At 35.2% G+C, this 15,594-nt stretch overlaps 1 pseudogene; it reads right to left on the reverse strand.

Annotated features, from left to right (window-relative positions):
• Window positions 1-13,621: 13,621 nt before the first annotated feature.
• On the reverse strand, window positions 13,622-14,617 carry LOC143638573 (DNA-(apurinic or apyrimidinic site) endonuclease 2 pseudogene; annotated as a pseudogene).
• Window positions 14,618-15,594: the final 977 nt, after the last annotated feature.

The following is a 15,594-nucleotide window of genomic DNA, read 5'->3' on the forward strand; positions in this document are numbered from 1 at the left end:
AGGCAGCTTAAGACACAACTCTAATGTATACCAGTAGTGTCCTACTTTATTAAGCCATGCATCACTTGCCTACAGTTACCACCCAGTTAATCCATACTAGTGTATTAATTCACTGATTAGGTTAAAGTTTTCAGAATACAATCTTCCCACCTCTGAAAATTCTTCCAGTGACTAACATATGTGTTTGGGGGTGATACCTCATGTGTAAACTGTAACACAGTTATATAAGAGATGTAATTATGGAATGTGGAAGAGTAGAAAGCACCAGGAATCTGTTTTTCCACATAAACAAAAATTATACAGATAAAATAGACCTTATGTAACTATTTGGAAACTCTGGAGTCTATTGGAATGCTAGTAACTTTAAGGGGAAACTTTACTGGAAAACTAACTACTGATAATTTATGTTAATGTGGTTCAATTTTAGCCCTCAATATGGTAATCAGGTAGCTATCCACCCGCTACCATAAAGAATTTAGGCAGTTGTGGAATGGTAATATGCAATCCTGGTGTGTTTTCCTGGAGAACTGGACAACACAGATGTTGTCCTCCAAAGACTGTAGTTTTATGTTTGGAATGAGCATTGCTGCTTCTGATGGCCTTGGCAAAGAAACTGTCTATCATTGTTCTAACCCCAACAAGCTAATACAGAATTCAGATTTAAAGGATCTGCTTCTGTTTTATGAAGTTTGAGAAACAACTGCAAATGTGGGGGAACTTATAAAACTAAATCATATGCTTTGGCAAAGAATCAGGATCAGAAAAATCATTGTGTATATGAAGGTTTCATCTTAAACTGATTCTTGGCACAGTTATCCCATAGCAATGTTTTAAAGCAAACACTGGAGAAGAGGGACAGCATGATTCAAAATTTATTATATTGCAAAAACCAAACACTCAGTTTTCAACAATGACAACAAAATAGAAATAATAAAAAGAAACAGAAAACAGCGACCCATTGAGGGGAACACCATAAATTAATAGAAAAAATAACTGAAGAATCCCAAATATCAAAGTCAAAGGACAAATTTTAAAAATCTGATTAGAAGATATTAGAATTTCTAAAGAAAAACATGAACAAAGGCAGAAAAACAATATATAAAAATGAGAATATGAATAAATATATAATCATAATAAAATAAATACTAAATAAATTCTGTAGCTGAGAAATAAAATACCTGAAAATACAATTAAACTGGTGGGACACTAGTGGAGATAAAATCAAGCAGAAGAAATTGTTAGTGAGATGAAGTTAGGATACCTAAAATCATCAAAATTGAAGGACAATGAAAGAGAAAGAATGAAGAAATGAAAGAAAGAGAAAAAGAAAGAAAAAAGAAAAAAATTACCAATATACATATGGTAAGAATACCTGAAAAAGAAGAGAAGGAGGAAAAGGAAGAAAGGAACAAGGACATAATGACTGAAAACTTTTAGGATTTGGTTGAGTACAAATATGTCCATATTCAATAATCTGGGCAAATTTTCAATACAATAAACATAAGAATACTAAAAAATGAATGTTAGATGATACTATAGGCCTTACAGGAATAAAGGGGGTTTCAAATAATACCATGATTAGTACTATATAGTTAGATTACTAGAAGAAATTGATATATTTTTCAAAAGCATAAACTAAACTGTCTCAACTAGAAACAGAGAACCTCAATAAACCCATAACAAGTAAATATACCAGCTTAGTAATCATAAACTTCCCAAAAAAGGAATGAACTGGACAGGATTACATTGCTGCTGAATTCTACCAAACACTGAAAAAGAACTAACATTAGTCTTTCTCAAATGTTTCCTAAATATTGAAGGGAAGTCAAAATGTTCTAACTTATTCTATGTAACTAGCATTATTTTGATACCAAAGATAAAGATATTAGATAAAAATTTGCAAACCAATGTCCTTTTTGAATATAGATTGGAAAATACCTAAAAAATATTAGTAAGTAGATTCCACAACATAGTAAATGGCTTATGCAGCACAACCAAGTAGGACTTATTTAAGAGATGTAAGAGTGATCCAATATACCAAAATCAATGTAATAAGTCCTATTAATAGAACAAAGAAAAAAAGAGACATGATCATCTCAATTGGTGAAGATTTACTTAACAAAGTCCAACATCAATCAATAAAATTAGAAATAGAGGAGAAAATCTCTCAATGTGATAAATAGTATTTATGACAAACCTGCCACTCTCTAATATTATATTCAAGAATAAAAGTTTTCCTTCTATTATCAGGGAAAAGACAAGAATGTTAGCTTTCACTGCTGCAATTGAATGTTGTATTGGAAATTCCAGCCAGGATATTAGACAAGAAAAGTTAATGAAAACCATGCAAATAATAAAGATAGAGGTAAATTTACATTTTTTTCTTTTGCATATGACACTATCCTTTTTATAGGAAAATAATAGGAGTACACACACACACACCCACACACACACACACACACACACACACAATCTCATAAACATATTCAGCCATGCATGCTGCTGAGTATATTTTCATCACTTAAATCACATGCATGGCAAAAATTACAAAATTTTCCTCAAATAAATTAAAGCCTGAAAGATACGGAAAGACATCTCATGTTCACAGATTGGAAGACTTAGCATTGGTGAGATGTCAGTAATGCCCAGAGGGAGCTACAGGTTTAATAAAATTTCTACCAAAATTTTAACAATCCTTTTATAATAAATAAAAAAAGCTAATTATCAAATTCATATGAAATTACAAAGATCCCTGAATAACCTAAGTCATCCTGAAAGTTAAGAAAAAAGAAAACACACACTTGCCAACTTTAAAATGTACCATAAAGTTATAATACCATTAATGTTATGTTACTGGAATATGTACAGACATAGACATATTGAATAGAATAGAGTTCAAAATTAAGTCCTCACATATGTACCCTTAGTCATTGACAAGTATACCAAGATCATTTCCTGGAGAAAAGACACACTTGTGGGCTTAGAAAAATGGTAGTGTAGAAGCAACCTGCATGCCCTAGCTCATTTGGAGTTCAAAATTGAAAGAGCTGGAGAATGGTGACTCAGTAAGGTAGGTGACTAAAGGAATTTACTGAGGTTCAGTAATGGACAAAGAGATGTATGTAGAGAGACTCAGAGATTCTGATTATTGGAACAAAGAGTAAGTAAGTTTGAAATGGTTCTGTACCTATACCACTGACAAGCACTAGGACAAATCAGGGGGAGAGGGTCGTTCAGAGGGAAAGTAAAAGAGATTTATGACACAATTATTACAGGAACAGTAGAAGAAGGGAAAGCCAGTCTGAATTCAGTTGATACTGGAATTGCTTAGAGGGCAGCAGCAAACACAGTATTCCACTTTCAATTTATAAGCAGAGATCTGTGGCAGGTATCATTCTTACTATGACTCCCTAAGCCTTATTTTCTAAGCCCAAACCTTAGGAAATCATAGTCCTCTGCAGCTTCATCTCCCCTGGAGACCTCAGGATATAGTATCTCAGAGTAATGAGCTGATAGTGATATATAAGGATAATTTTATATGATGAGATTGTTTTAAGCAAAAGCCAATGAAATACACTGAATGTCAGAGGTGACTGAGCAAGGCAAACTCATAGTACCTCTCCATGTACACCAAAAACTCCTAGGTCCATATAAAGTGCCTTGCCCATATCTGAAAGGGTTTGTTCCTCTGGGCAAGAGCCAATCTGGTACCAGTCCTTCAAAAATATGAGAGAGCCATGCGTTCTTAAATTTTCTGAGCTACATAGGACCTCACAGGAGGAATATGAAATAAATGTTAGTGATCAACCCTAGTCCAGTTTTTCCTCCCTGAACACTAAGAAAACCCCAAGAGCACACAACATTGCTGATCATGGTAGTGAAGTTTGCTCAGGTCTAAAATCAGCAAAATATGTTCTTCAGCAAAGGGAATAGAGCTAGGCCCACTCTGACACCCACATGCAAGGCACTTGTCCTTGCTCAACACAGTCACATATTTCCACACAAAGAGTTACACCCATTCAAGAGAGGGTTTAGTCCTCTGTGTAGGGGATGCCTTATACCAGAAATTTTGCAAAATCAAAATCATGGGACACAAATTAAACTTTTTCTTCTTAAAATTGTTCTAATCAGGTCTTTTAGTCACAGCAGCAGAAAAGTTTACTAAAACAACTGGTTGCCTGAGATATGCAATAACAATCTTCTCACAATAATAGAAGCTGAAATGTCAGATTCCCTTTTTCAAACTATACAGAAAGGTAACCAAAGACTTAGGGATATTGAAATGGGCCCATAGATCACATCATTCACTGTTCCCAGGGTTACTGTGCATTATAAGGGAAGTCATAAGTGAAAGAAATTTGAGGGGACAAGCAGCATTCATGAAGGATTCTGGCGTTTCTTTTCCTATAGGTCAGAAAATACAGTGGTAACTGCTGCCATGGAATCGATTACATGCAATTGGAGTAATTGGTTAAAAAGCCAAGTGGCAACAAAGATGAACAAAAATAAAGTACACTTGTTTTTTGAAATGTATAGCAACTACAATAATAATCAAAATGCATGAGTCTCAGAGAAATACGGAATTGACTAGTTGATCCCAATGTGCATAGAAGATATATTGGTTGGAAATGAACCAAATTGATCTAGATACACACACACAAAATTCTTGGTCAAATAAACAGAAGGCTAACTTAAATCACCAAAATATAATGGCAGGGATCCTTAATTAATGTTTATATTACAGACAATTTATAAACCTACAATGCCTTCACAGAAAGAAAAACAAAGTCCCCTGGAAAAAAAAGGCTTCACCAAATTTCCATAAATTTATTCTCATTATTTCTCTCATCATTCCACAAATATAAATACAACCATTTCCTGGGGGTTACAGTGCATTGGGGAAAATGAAATTGTTCAGGGATTTCTAAACAATGTTTCTAAACTGATTCTAACTCCTGAAGATTAAACATCTACATCAGTCAGGGTAGCTAAATATACATGCCAGATGATCAGTTGAGTTTAAATTAGGTCCATCTCACATCACAGGTCCTGGATTATTTCTCCAGATGTGTAATGTATAGTGTCTAATTGGAATTGACAATCAACAATTTGGAGAATCTCCACATGACTCCTCTGACCTGTAGAATGCAGGCTACTATGGTAGGAAAAGCTAAAGGAAGCAACTAAAACTGCCTCACCTAAGAAAATAGTAACCCAAAAGCCATACTGAATTCCAGGATTGATTGCAAAAACTGAGCCACCCTAAGGATCCTGAAGGATGCTGGAGTATTGTCACTACATCCTCCATTCAATTTCTCTATTTTATCCATGCAGAAATTAGACAGATTTTGAAAGAATGACAGTGAATTATCATAACGTTTACCAGGTGTTGACTCCAATTGCACAGGTTGTTCCAATTGTACTTCATTACTTCAGTAAAGGAGCCCATTCCCAAGTATATAATACACAGCTCTTAATCTGGTGTGATGGTTAATTTTATGTTGCAAAGTCAACACATAACCTCTATGTTAAACACTATTTCTGGGTAACACCTTTCAAAAATTAAGTGTCAACTGACTCACCAAGCCATAAAATTGGACATGTACGGATACACTCTATCATCAAAGGAAAAAAATATATACAAATTGGATAAAAGCAGACCATGAAGTTACAAATGAGTTATATAAAGAAGTTTCCCAAATGCTTATGGTTACCATTCCAGCTATACAGGCCTCTCCCAGCCTATATTCATAGCTTCATGGAGAGTTCCCTAAAATCAGTTGTCAGAAGAAGAAAATATTTAGGCCTTATTTATGGTTTTGCTTGATATGCAGGCTCTACCTGAAATGAGGCAACTGTAGTGCCACAGGGTATCCACTATTGTGGGATATCCAAGAAGGACAGCAGTAAAAGAAAATTCTTAAGGTGGGTAGAAGTTCCAGCAGTACCTGCTTTTATGTATGTCCTGTAGGACAAAAGGCCATACATCTGATTATATTCTGATTCATGGTATGGCCAAACACTTGGGCATTTGGATGAAACACAACTGGAAAACTGTTGACGAAGAAATTTGGAGAAAAGCTGGGTGTGACGGCGTACACCTTCATTCCCAGCTACTCAAGCATCTGAGGTAGAAATATTAACCAGCAATGTGGGCAAGTAAGCAAGACCTAGTCTCAAAATGGATTGGGCTATAGCTCATACAGAGCCTTCTCTGTGTGAGGGCCTGGGCTTAATCCTCATTACAACAAAAAAATGAAAGAGAAGGAGGAAGGGGAGAAGAAAATAAGAGGTGGAGGAACAGGAAAAGACAAAAAGGAAAGAAAAATAAATAAATACATGGATTAATTAATTAATTAAGAGAATTGTATTGATAGAGGTATATTTGCCAACTTAAAAGGGGAAATTTTTTTAAAGTGTTTTATGTAAATGCTCCCTGAAAGGCTACACTAGCATAGGAGAATTTTTATAGTCACTGGACAATATGACATATTTTGTGATACCAGCTGGCTTCAATCCTGAGACACCTCTGCCATTACACATTGAATCACAAGAAAAGTGATTATGATGGCTGGGATAGAGATTATGTGTTGACTTTGCAACATGCAGTTCCACTCATCAACACTGATGTGGAATGGCTACCGATGAGTGACAAATCTGAAAACCAGCTAAGACTAACACTGAGTCCACAATGTGACACTATTGCACAGAGCCATTGGCCTGATACATGGCATCAAGTTAACTATATTGGACCACTTCCATCATGTAAGAAGCTGTCTTTTGTTCTTTTTGAAAGAAACACTTTTAGGGTAGCAAATTGCCCTCCTTCCATGCAAGACCTCTGTCAAAACTATGAACTGCATAGTTATGGAGTTCCTTTGCCTCAATCATGGCATTTCATTCAACATAACTTCTGTCTGATGAAAAATCTCAGTTCTTTGCAAAAGAAGTGGAATAATGGGCTCTGCTCATTGAATTCATACATCTTAACATGTTCCTCATTTATCCTGTATCAGCTAGCTTGATAGAACTATTGAATGTACTTTATAAAACTCATTTCCAATACCATTTTCAGATGGATTTCTGTGCTCAAAATTAAGATATAGTGCTACTTATATCTAGGACTTACACTATCAGGAATAAACAGATGAAATTAAAGAGGTATCAATCATTATTACACAAGTTATCCAGTTATCCACTAGCAAAATTTTTGCTATCCTGTAAATGAAGTATGATGCCTTTTTGATCTATCAGTCTTGGTTACAGAAGAAAGGATGTTTTCACCATAAAATGCAAATATGATCCCATTGAACTGGAAGTTAGTTATGCCAGTTGGACATTTTGGGGCTTCTCATGTATGTCTCTGTCTGAATCAATGCATAATGGAGAGACTTGTGATGCTGAAGGGAGTGATTTTCCTGATTACCAAGGAGAATTTTATTGCATTAAAAGAATGCAGTATGGATATTGGAAAGAGATAGTTTCATATACAAGCTATGACTATGTGACTAGTTAGGAATTTAGTACTTTCACAAGTATTTTTTCTTTTGTTTCTCTGAATGCATTTATGTGCATATGTATGCATCTATTTTTGTTTGCTTTCCTCTCTTATTCCATTACCATATATCATAACATGTACTAACATTTTATTATAGTATTTAATGTCAATTTTATATCATAGCATTTAAGTTATAAGATATAAAGGAGAAGATACACCACTCAAAAACATTGCCTCTTTTGGAGAAAGGATAAATGGATTTGCAAATTCACAAAGCATAGTTGTATCATATTGGAAAGGATTATGACTTTGTTCTTTAGTTGAGGTTATACTATGTTTTAAGGGGTTATATATGTGTGCCAAATTGAAAAGTGATTGTTTGACAGTTAATTTTATGTGGTAACTTAACTGAATCACAAGATGCTCAAATTAAACATTATTTATGTGTATATTTTTGAGGGTATTTGAGGGTATGATATTAAACTAATTCTTTTGAATTGGTGGATTCAGTAAAGTAAATATCCCTCACCAATGCTAGTAGGTATAATTCAATTCCTTGAAGGCCTTAGTAGAACAAAGTTGTGCTCCCCATTTGATTACTGTCTACTCACTCAATCTAAAACATTGGTCTTCTACTGCCCTTGGACTAGCATTTGTACTAAAGACTTTTCCATGGTTCTTAGGCCTTAAAACTTGGCCTGTAATTACACTAGTAATATTGGTGAGTGGCCCACTTGCACAGCAGATAATGAGACATTTTAGCTGTCATACTTGCATGAGTCAATTCCTCACTATATGCATGTGTTTGTGTGTGTGTATGTATCCTAGTGTTTCTGCTTCTCCCAATCATCCTAAATAATTTTTTTCAATGCTTGCTAATAAATGTAATAAGAAGTAGGTTGCTGTACTTCCTTTTCTGTCTGATATGGGATGAATTGTTTCACCCTAAAGTTCATTTGTTGAAGTCCTAAACCCTAACACCTCAGAATGTTATCAAATTTAGAGGAAAAACCTATAAAAATTACATTAAAATGAGTTCCTTATGGTCACCCTAATTCATTCTGACTGGAGTTTTTAGGAGAAGAGAATATTTGTATATCAAATAGAAACCAGGATTACATGCAGAAAGAGGAAAGACCACATGAGTACACAGTGGGAAAAAAGTCATGTGAAAATTGTTTGGTATCTTTTGAGGACTTTCTCCTCAGAAGATCCTAAACTTATTGACACCTTGATCTTGGATGTCTAGTCTCCAGGATAGCAAGAAAATAAATTGTCATTGGCTAAACCACCTAGTGTGTGGTGGTGATTTTTCTTTTTCTTTTCTTTCTTTTTTTTTTTTTTTCCGGAGGCACATCCCCAGGAATTTTTTTATATTTTTATTTAGAGACGGAGTCACACTAAGTTGTGTATGGCCTCACTAAGTTGCTGAGGCTGGCTTTGAACTGTGATCTTCCTGCCTCAGCCTCCCAAACCACTGGGATTATAAAAGTGCAGCACTCTGCATGGCATATGGTACTTTTTTATGGAATCTATAAAAATATAATACATTGTCCTACTTTAGGTATTTACAGATTTGAAACAGAATTTTGTTCTCTAGGGAACTTCAGTTTTGATATTAAGAACTGTCAGGTAAGTAGATACAGTGGTTATTGAAGTTAATCTTTACTTTAAAATAAGGGAAAATCGGGGGTATTCCATGAAAATAGAAGGAAGATCAGTAAAGTAGAGAAGGGTCATTGGCAAGGGAGAGAGAGGAGATGGGACAAGGGAGAAATGGTGGAATGAAATTGGCCAAATTATACTGTATACATATGTGAATATAACACAGTGAATTTTACCTTTATGTGTATCTGTAAAGCACTCATTTTAGAAAGCTATAAATAAACAGAAGAGAAGTGGAGTAGAGGAAGAGGAACTGGGGTAGTAAGAGAGGGAAAGAGGAAGTTAAATATAAGAATCTCCAGGATTATTTCATCATTTATTCCTCAGAGATTTTGAGCAACTTTTCCTTCCATAAAGCCTCACATTTATCTGTTACATTGATGATAGTAAGCTGATTGGGAATAGTGAGCAAGAAGTGGCAGCTATTTTAAACTTATTGGTAAGATATGTATATTTTAGAAGTGGGGAAATAAGTCCAAAAAAATCATGGACTTTCCACCTCAGTGAAATTTGTGGTATGTGACATGTCAAATTATCCTTTTTAAAGTCAAAATATGTTGTTGCATATGACCCAACCTACACTAAAAAGGGACACAATATTTAAGGTACTTCTTTGAATTTTGGAAGCAACTTAGGAATTATTTTGGTGAGTTATTTCACCTCATTTGCTAAGTGACCCAAAAACAATTGCTACTTTTGAGTGGATCCCAAAATAAGAGAGGGCTCTGAAATAGCCCTCTCAGAATTCTGTGTAACCTACTCTACCACTTGGATCTTATGATCCAGCAAATCCAATGTTTCTCAAAGTACCAGTGGCTGAGAGAGAGAGATGGTATTTGAAGATTTAGTAGGCCTCTATATATGAGTCATAGCACAGATCTTAAGTAAAGCAAAGCAACATTTCAGGTGTGAAGTCCTGTGATCCTCTAGAGATAACTAGTTTCCTTTTGAGAAATAGCTTCTGACTTGTTACTGCATCTTAGTGAAGATTAATTGCTTAAACTTGGGTCCCCAAATTAGCATGTAATCTTGCTTGTTTACCATAATCTGCATGTTGCCTAACCCAGGAAGCCATAAAGCTGGGCGAGCACAACAATATCCCGTCATCAAATGGAAGTGACATATACAAAATAAGAATCAAGCAGATCTCAGAGAAATATATGTTAAATTAAGAACTTGTCCAAAACATTCATTGTCGTCCTTTTCATCACAATATATTCTCAACCAGTGCTTTCTCATAACTTCATGTAAAGTTTCTTATGATCACTTGATTAGGAAGCAAAATCGTAAGCCTATTTTACATATGTTCTAAGGAGATTCATATGAGGCTATGATGGCTATTTTTTGTGTGAACTTTGCTAGGATATAGTACACAGTTGTTTAATCAAATACTAATCTAAATGTTTGTCTGAAGATATGTTTTAGATGTAGCTAGTATGCATGGTTAGTTTACTTTCTTATGCATTTATTAGTGGATTATAGGTACAAATAATATTGGGGTTCATTGACAAAATTATATATTCAAGGAATATAATCTGTTCCATCAGTCTCCAGTACATCCCCTTTCCCTCCCATCCTGTCCCTGTTATGTTGCCTTCCTCTACTCTACTAATATAGTGGATATTCTATTAATATAGTGGATTATAACCAAATTTCCATAACACACAAACATATATATATATAATATATATATATATATATATATATATATATATATATATTATATATATATATATATTAGTACTTTATAGATATACTTAAAGGTGTAATTCACTGTGCTGTATTTATGTTTTTACATAGCATAATTTGGTCAAGTGTTTTCTCCTGTTTCTTATTTTCCCCTTTTCCCCTCATGCCTTTCATATACTGTAGTAATCTCCCATCTATTATCATGAGATTTCACATCTTCTTTCCTTTATTTTAAAATAAAGATAAGCTTCAATAATAGGTAACAGCCATATCTACTTATTTAAAAGGCCTTAAGATCAAAATTGAAATTCCCTAAAGAATAAAAAAAAATCAATATTCCATTCTCTACCATCAATTCCTCCCTGAATTTCCAACCTGCTGACCTGGCCTAAAAATTTCACTGCTTGCATAGCTTACACATCTCCATAGCCTCATTCTCTCTCTCTCTCTCTCCATATATATATATATATATATATAGAGAGAGAGAGAGAGAGAGAGAGAGAGAGAAAGACTTTGTTTTATATATATATATATATATATTTATATATGTATATATATAATATGCATATATATAATATGCATATATATATATATAACATGCATGTATATACCTTATGTTCTGTTCCATGAAATTGAATAATGTGGATTATAAACAAATTTCAAAAGCTCTGAATCAGTCTATGTGTTAATAACCACGCTACGTGCTATGCCACTTTTCAGATCCAATGTATGTAAAAAGGGCTACTAAAGTTCAAGCAATGGTAGTTACCTAACAAGTTTTCAGATTTAAGAAGTCATCTCAGCCTCAGTTTTTACTTGGATCTTTAATTAATTGGCTTCTAGTCCTAGTTAATTGGAGCTTCAGTGAAAAACAAATCCACACAACTTGGTGAGTTGATATAAAATAAGTTTATTTCCTTTTCACATTAGGTGTTGGGCTTTCAGAAAGTTTCCCTTCAAGCTTTGCCTCAGAAACCTATGTTATTTTCTACTCATGGCTCAATACAGCCTGAAGATTATCTGGGACAGGCTATAAATTAGTCACATTGCCTAAGTTTATCTTCAAGGAAAATTGAAGGATGTAGTCTTCCTGTATCATAGAAGAAGAAACAGGACTGAATACTTAGCCAATCTCTCAAGACTTAGCAAGAATCTATTTTAATAGGATGCAAACTTTGAGAGGATATAAACAGAAATTAGCTACCTGTAAAATAAAATACTTTCTGCCAACCTGAAAAAAAATCATACTTCCTGAAAGCTGTTAAACTTAGAATGTCTACCACGGACAATTTTCTCTTTTTTTATGTCCTTCATTAAATGTCCTTTATTAAGCTGCTTTGACCTCACTCAAAATGGTTGGCTTTGTTTTATAAAGTGTTTAATTTACTTTTTCTCAGCAAATTTCTGAAAATGACAAAAGACAATCAAATCAAAGAAAAGTAATTTATTGTATTTATCCATAAGTCAAATAGAACATATAACATATTTTACATGGTACATCATTTTCTAGGATATATATGTGTGTCAGAATAGCTCAAAAGATGTAATTTTAAAGATTTGAATATTTGTAAGAATTATTTATTTTAGAGAGAATAGAATTATTCTGGATATTTTAAAGAAATGTGAAAAACATGTTTGATTACATATGGGGCTGGGGTTGTGGCTCAGTGGTAGAGCACTCATCTAGCATGGGCGAGTCCCTGGGTTCAATCCTCAGCACTACATAAAAATAAATAAATAAAGGTATTGTGTTCAACTACAACTAAAAAATTTTTAAAAATTTGATTACATATGCATTGCTAGTGACAAAACATGTACATGAACAATTATTTTCCCTGATTAAGTTGTCATGCATGATTAAAATGCTAAGACAGAAAAAAGAGAATATGAGGAATATCATTCTTATTGGCACAAGCAAAAAAAATATATAAATAATTACACGTTTAATGTGTTTAAATACCCTGACAAAAAATATTCACTCCAGTTTTCATTTCTTGAATACAAGTCTTGAATTCACTGACTTGACATGTAAAACTAGAAAATAATTATAGAAAGTCATAAACCTTTGGTAAAGCCATGCAATAAAGTAATTTTCAGGGTTATTAGATTTAGTTATCTCTCTTTCCCTAAGACGTTTGTCACCATGGGACAATTAAGAGTTGTTTTCATTTGTGTCTTCAGATACAACTGGAAGATAATTAGAACTTAAAGTCTTAAGTTTCAAGTCCAAAATATGGATTCTAATGTGAGCAGCAAGCTTTTTGATGCTGAATTCTACAGGAATGTTGCTTTGAGTGCAAACAACAACATCCTTTTTTCTATGCAAGCATTTCATTAGGGTGCAGACTGTGATTTTTTTCTTTTGCAGATAGTTTTTGTTTTTTTTTTTTTGTAACAGTGAAACAAAACACAGACATTGTTTTTGAAAAACAAAATAAATTTCCCATCAAGAAAATAAGGGGTTTTAATTCACAACTACCTAGGACAGCTGGTTCTCATGTACTTCTGACAGGAAGGTAGGAAGTGGGGTGTGGGGCTGGGTCACAGCATTAAGGCACAAGAAGCTCACAAACAAGGAATTTAGGCAAGAAGACAGAAATAGAGAGACTTGGAGGAGGAAGAGGAAATTAGGGTAGAGGGAGGTACACCTTGGGGAAGGAAAAGAATGGGAAGGAAGGCAAAGAAGAAAGAGGAGGAGAAGGAAGGAGGCCTTAGCAAAGAAAGCAGCAGAGAATGGGGAGTTGGCAGGTGTAGCCATGCCAGATATCCCTAGGTTTCCATTGGTTCAGCTGGTCCTGCTCTAGAGAAGAAATTGCAGAAGGACTCACAGGGAGGACCCTGGGGCCTGGCACACATGTAGAAGCAGGGGCACAGGTTGGGTCCTGGCTTCTTTATAATTCACATCACACATTGTTCCCTATGGCCGCTGAAGAGGGGCATGGGCAAAGGTCCCCCAGTACAGACTTCCAGAATAAGGTCTGTAATTCCTTCTCATCTTTACCCTCTGAATGTTTGTCCTGCTCTTCTACCTCTCTGGCCATCATTTCCTCTTCTAGAGTCTTTGGGGTTATTGGGTATTTCACCTGAGGCAGGTTATGCAGCTCCAAGACAGGAGAAGTTTTGGAATGGCTGAAATAGGGCTGGAATTAGCTCATCATGTTTGTTTGGCCTCTTCTGAGGCCAGCCTTACCTGGCGAGGCCTGGTTAAGTACACACAGACTTTGTTTTGCTGTTTATCTACCTATGATTAATGGCTAAGCTGTAGCACTGACTGCTCCAATACAGGTTCTGTTCAAGAGGAACTAGGAATCAGAGAATCTTTAGTGGGGTGCCTGTAAACACAGGAGGAGCCAGGTGCACAGAGTTGGGCACTATTTTGCAGGAACAGAGGACACATTCAAGGTGGCACCCACAGAACAGTAGTCAGAGCTTATCACCTCAGGTAGAAGGAAGGAGTCCTGGAAGGTATCTATTACTATGTGCTGTCTTCCAGCACATAGTCAAGCCAGGGACCATAATTGAGATGGCAAGTACCACTAACCACTGAACAGCAGGTGAAGGTCCCCTCTGGCTTTGGTGGTAGCTAGCAATGAAGGCCCCTACAAGGGATCCAGCCTGGCATTCCAGGTTACTGAAGAAACTGTTCAACCATTTGAGCCCTGGGTACTCTTCAAAGCATTCTAGGTTGACTGCATCAATTTGAAAAAGACTGCTATTTTTTAGATTGCAGGTGAATAATAATGTTATGGTTTGGATGTAGGGCATCCCCCAAAAGCTCACATGTGAGACAATGCAAGGAGGTTCAGATGAGAAATGATTGGGTTATAAGAGTCTTAACCCAATAAGTGATTTAATCTTCTGATAGGAATTAACTGAGTGGTAACTAAAATGTTAGGGTGAGGCTGGAGAATGTGAGAATTAGGGTGTGACTTTGGGATATATATATATATATATATATATATATATATATATAGAGAGAGAGAGAGAGAGAGAGAGAGAGAGAGAGAGAGAGAGGTCTCTTTCTCTGCTTCTTGACCGCCATGATGTGAGCTGCTTCCCTCTGCCACACACTCCACCATGATGTTCAGCCTCATCTTGACCCCTGAGAAATGGAGTCAGCCTTCTAAAGACTAAGACCTCTGAAACTGTGAACCCTCAAATAAACTTTTCCTCCTCTATAGTTGTTCTGGTCAAATTCTTCTGTAGTCACAGGAGAGAAATAGCTCACTAAAACAGATAAATACCATAGATGATTGTATAATTCAGGTGGCTCAGGTCCAGGTATGATTCTGACAGTAGCCGAAAATTCTCCTGTCCGTAAAATTTTCCTCAACAGCATCTCACAGGGTCCCAAATTCTACTGTGGCACATTTATTCCTTTATGGTATGAAATCTTATAGCCTTCCATAATTTCTAATGAAATTAGGGTCTTTGAGAAAATGGGAGTAGCATAAAGTAATATTTTACTAATTGCTGTGTTTGCAACCCTGGTACTTCAAGATTGTCCTGAAAAAAATGGAATTTCATCGTTTAGTACATTTGGAAACATTGTACACTCTATCCCACACTTTATTCCCCTACCAAGACTCACAAGATCGTTTAGCATAATGAATCCTTGAGAGTTTTAGGAAACTTTCAGTACATGAACATTTTTTACTTCTTTTATTGAACTCAGCATTCTTCAAACATATTCATATTGAAACAATTTATAATGTAATGTTCACAAACAACAATCTGTATAA

The sequence above is a fragment of the Callospermophilus lateralis genome, chromosome X (assembly GCF_048772815.1).
Source record: "Callospermophilus lateralis isolate mCalLat2 chromosome X, mCalLat2.hap1, whole genome shotgun sequence".
Lineage (NCBI taxonomy): Eukaryota > Metazoa > Chordata > Mammalia > Rodentia > Sciuridae > Callospermophilus > Callospermophilus lateralis.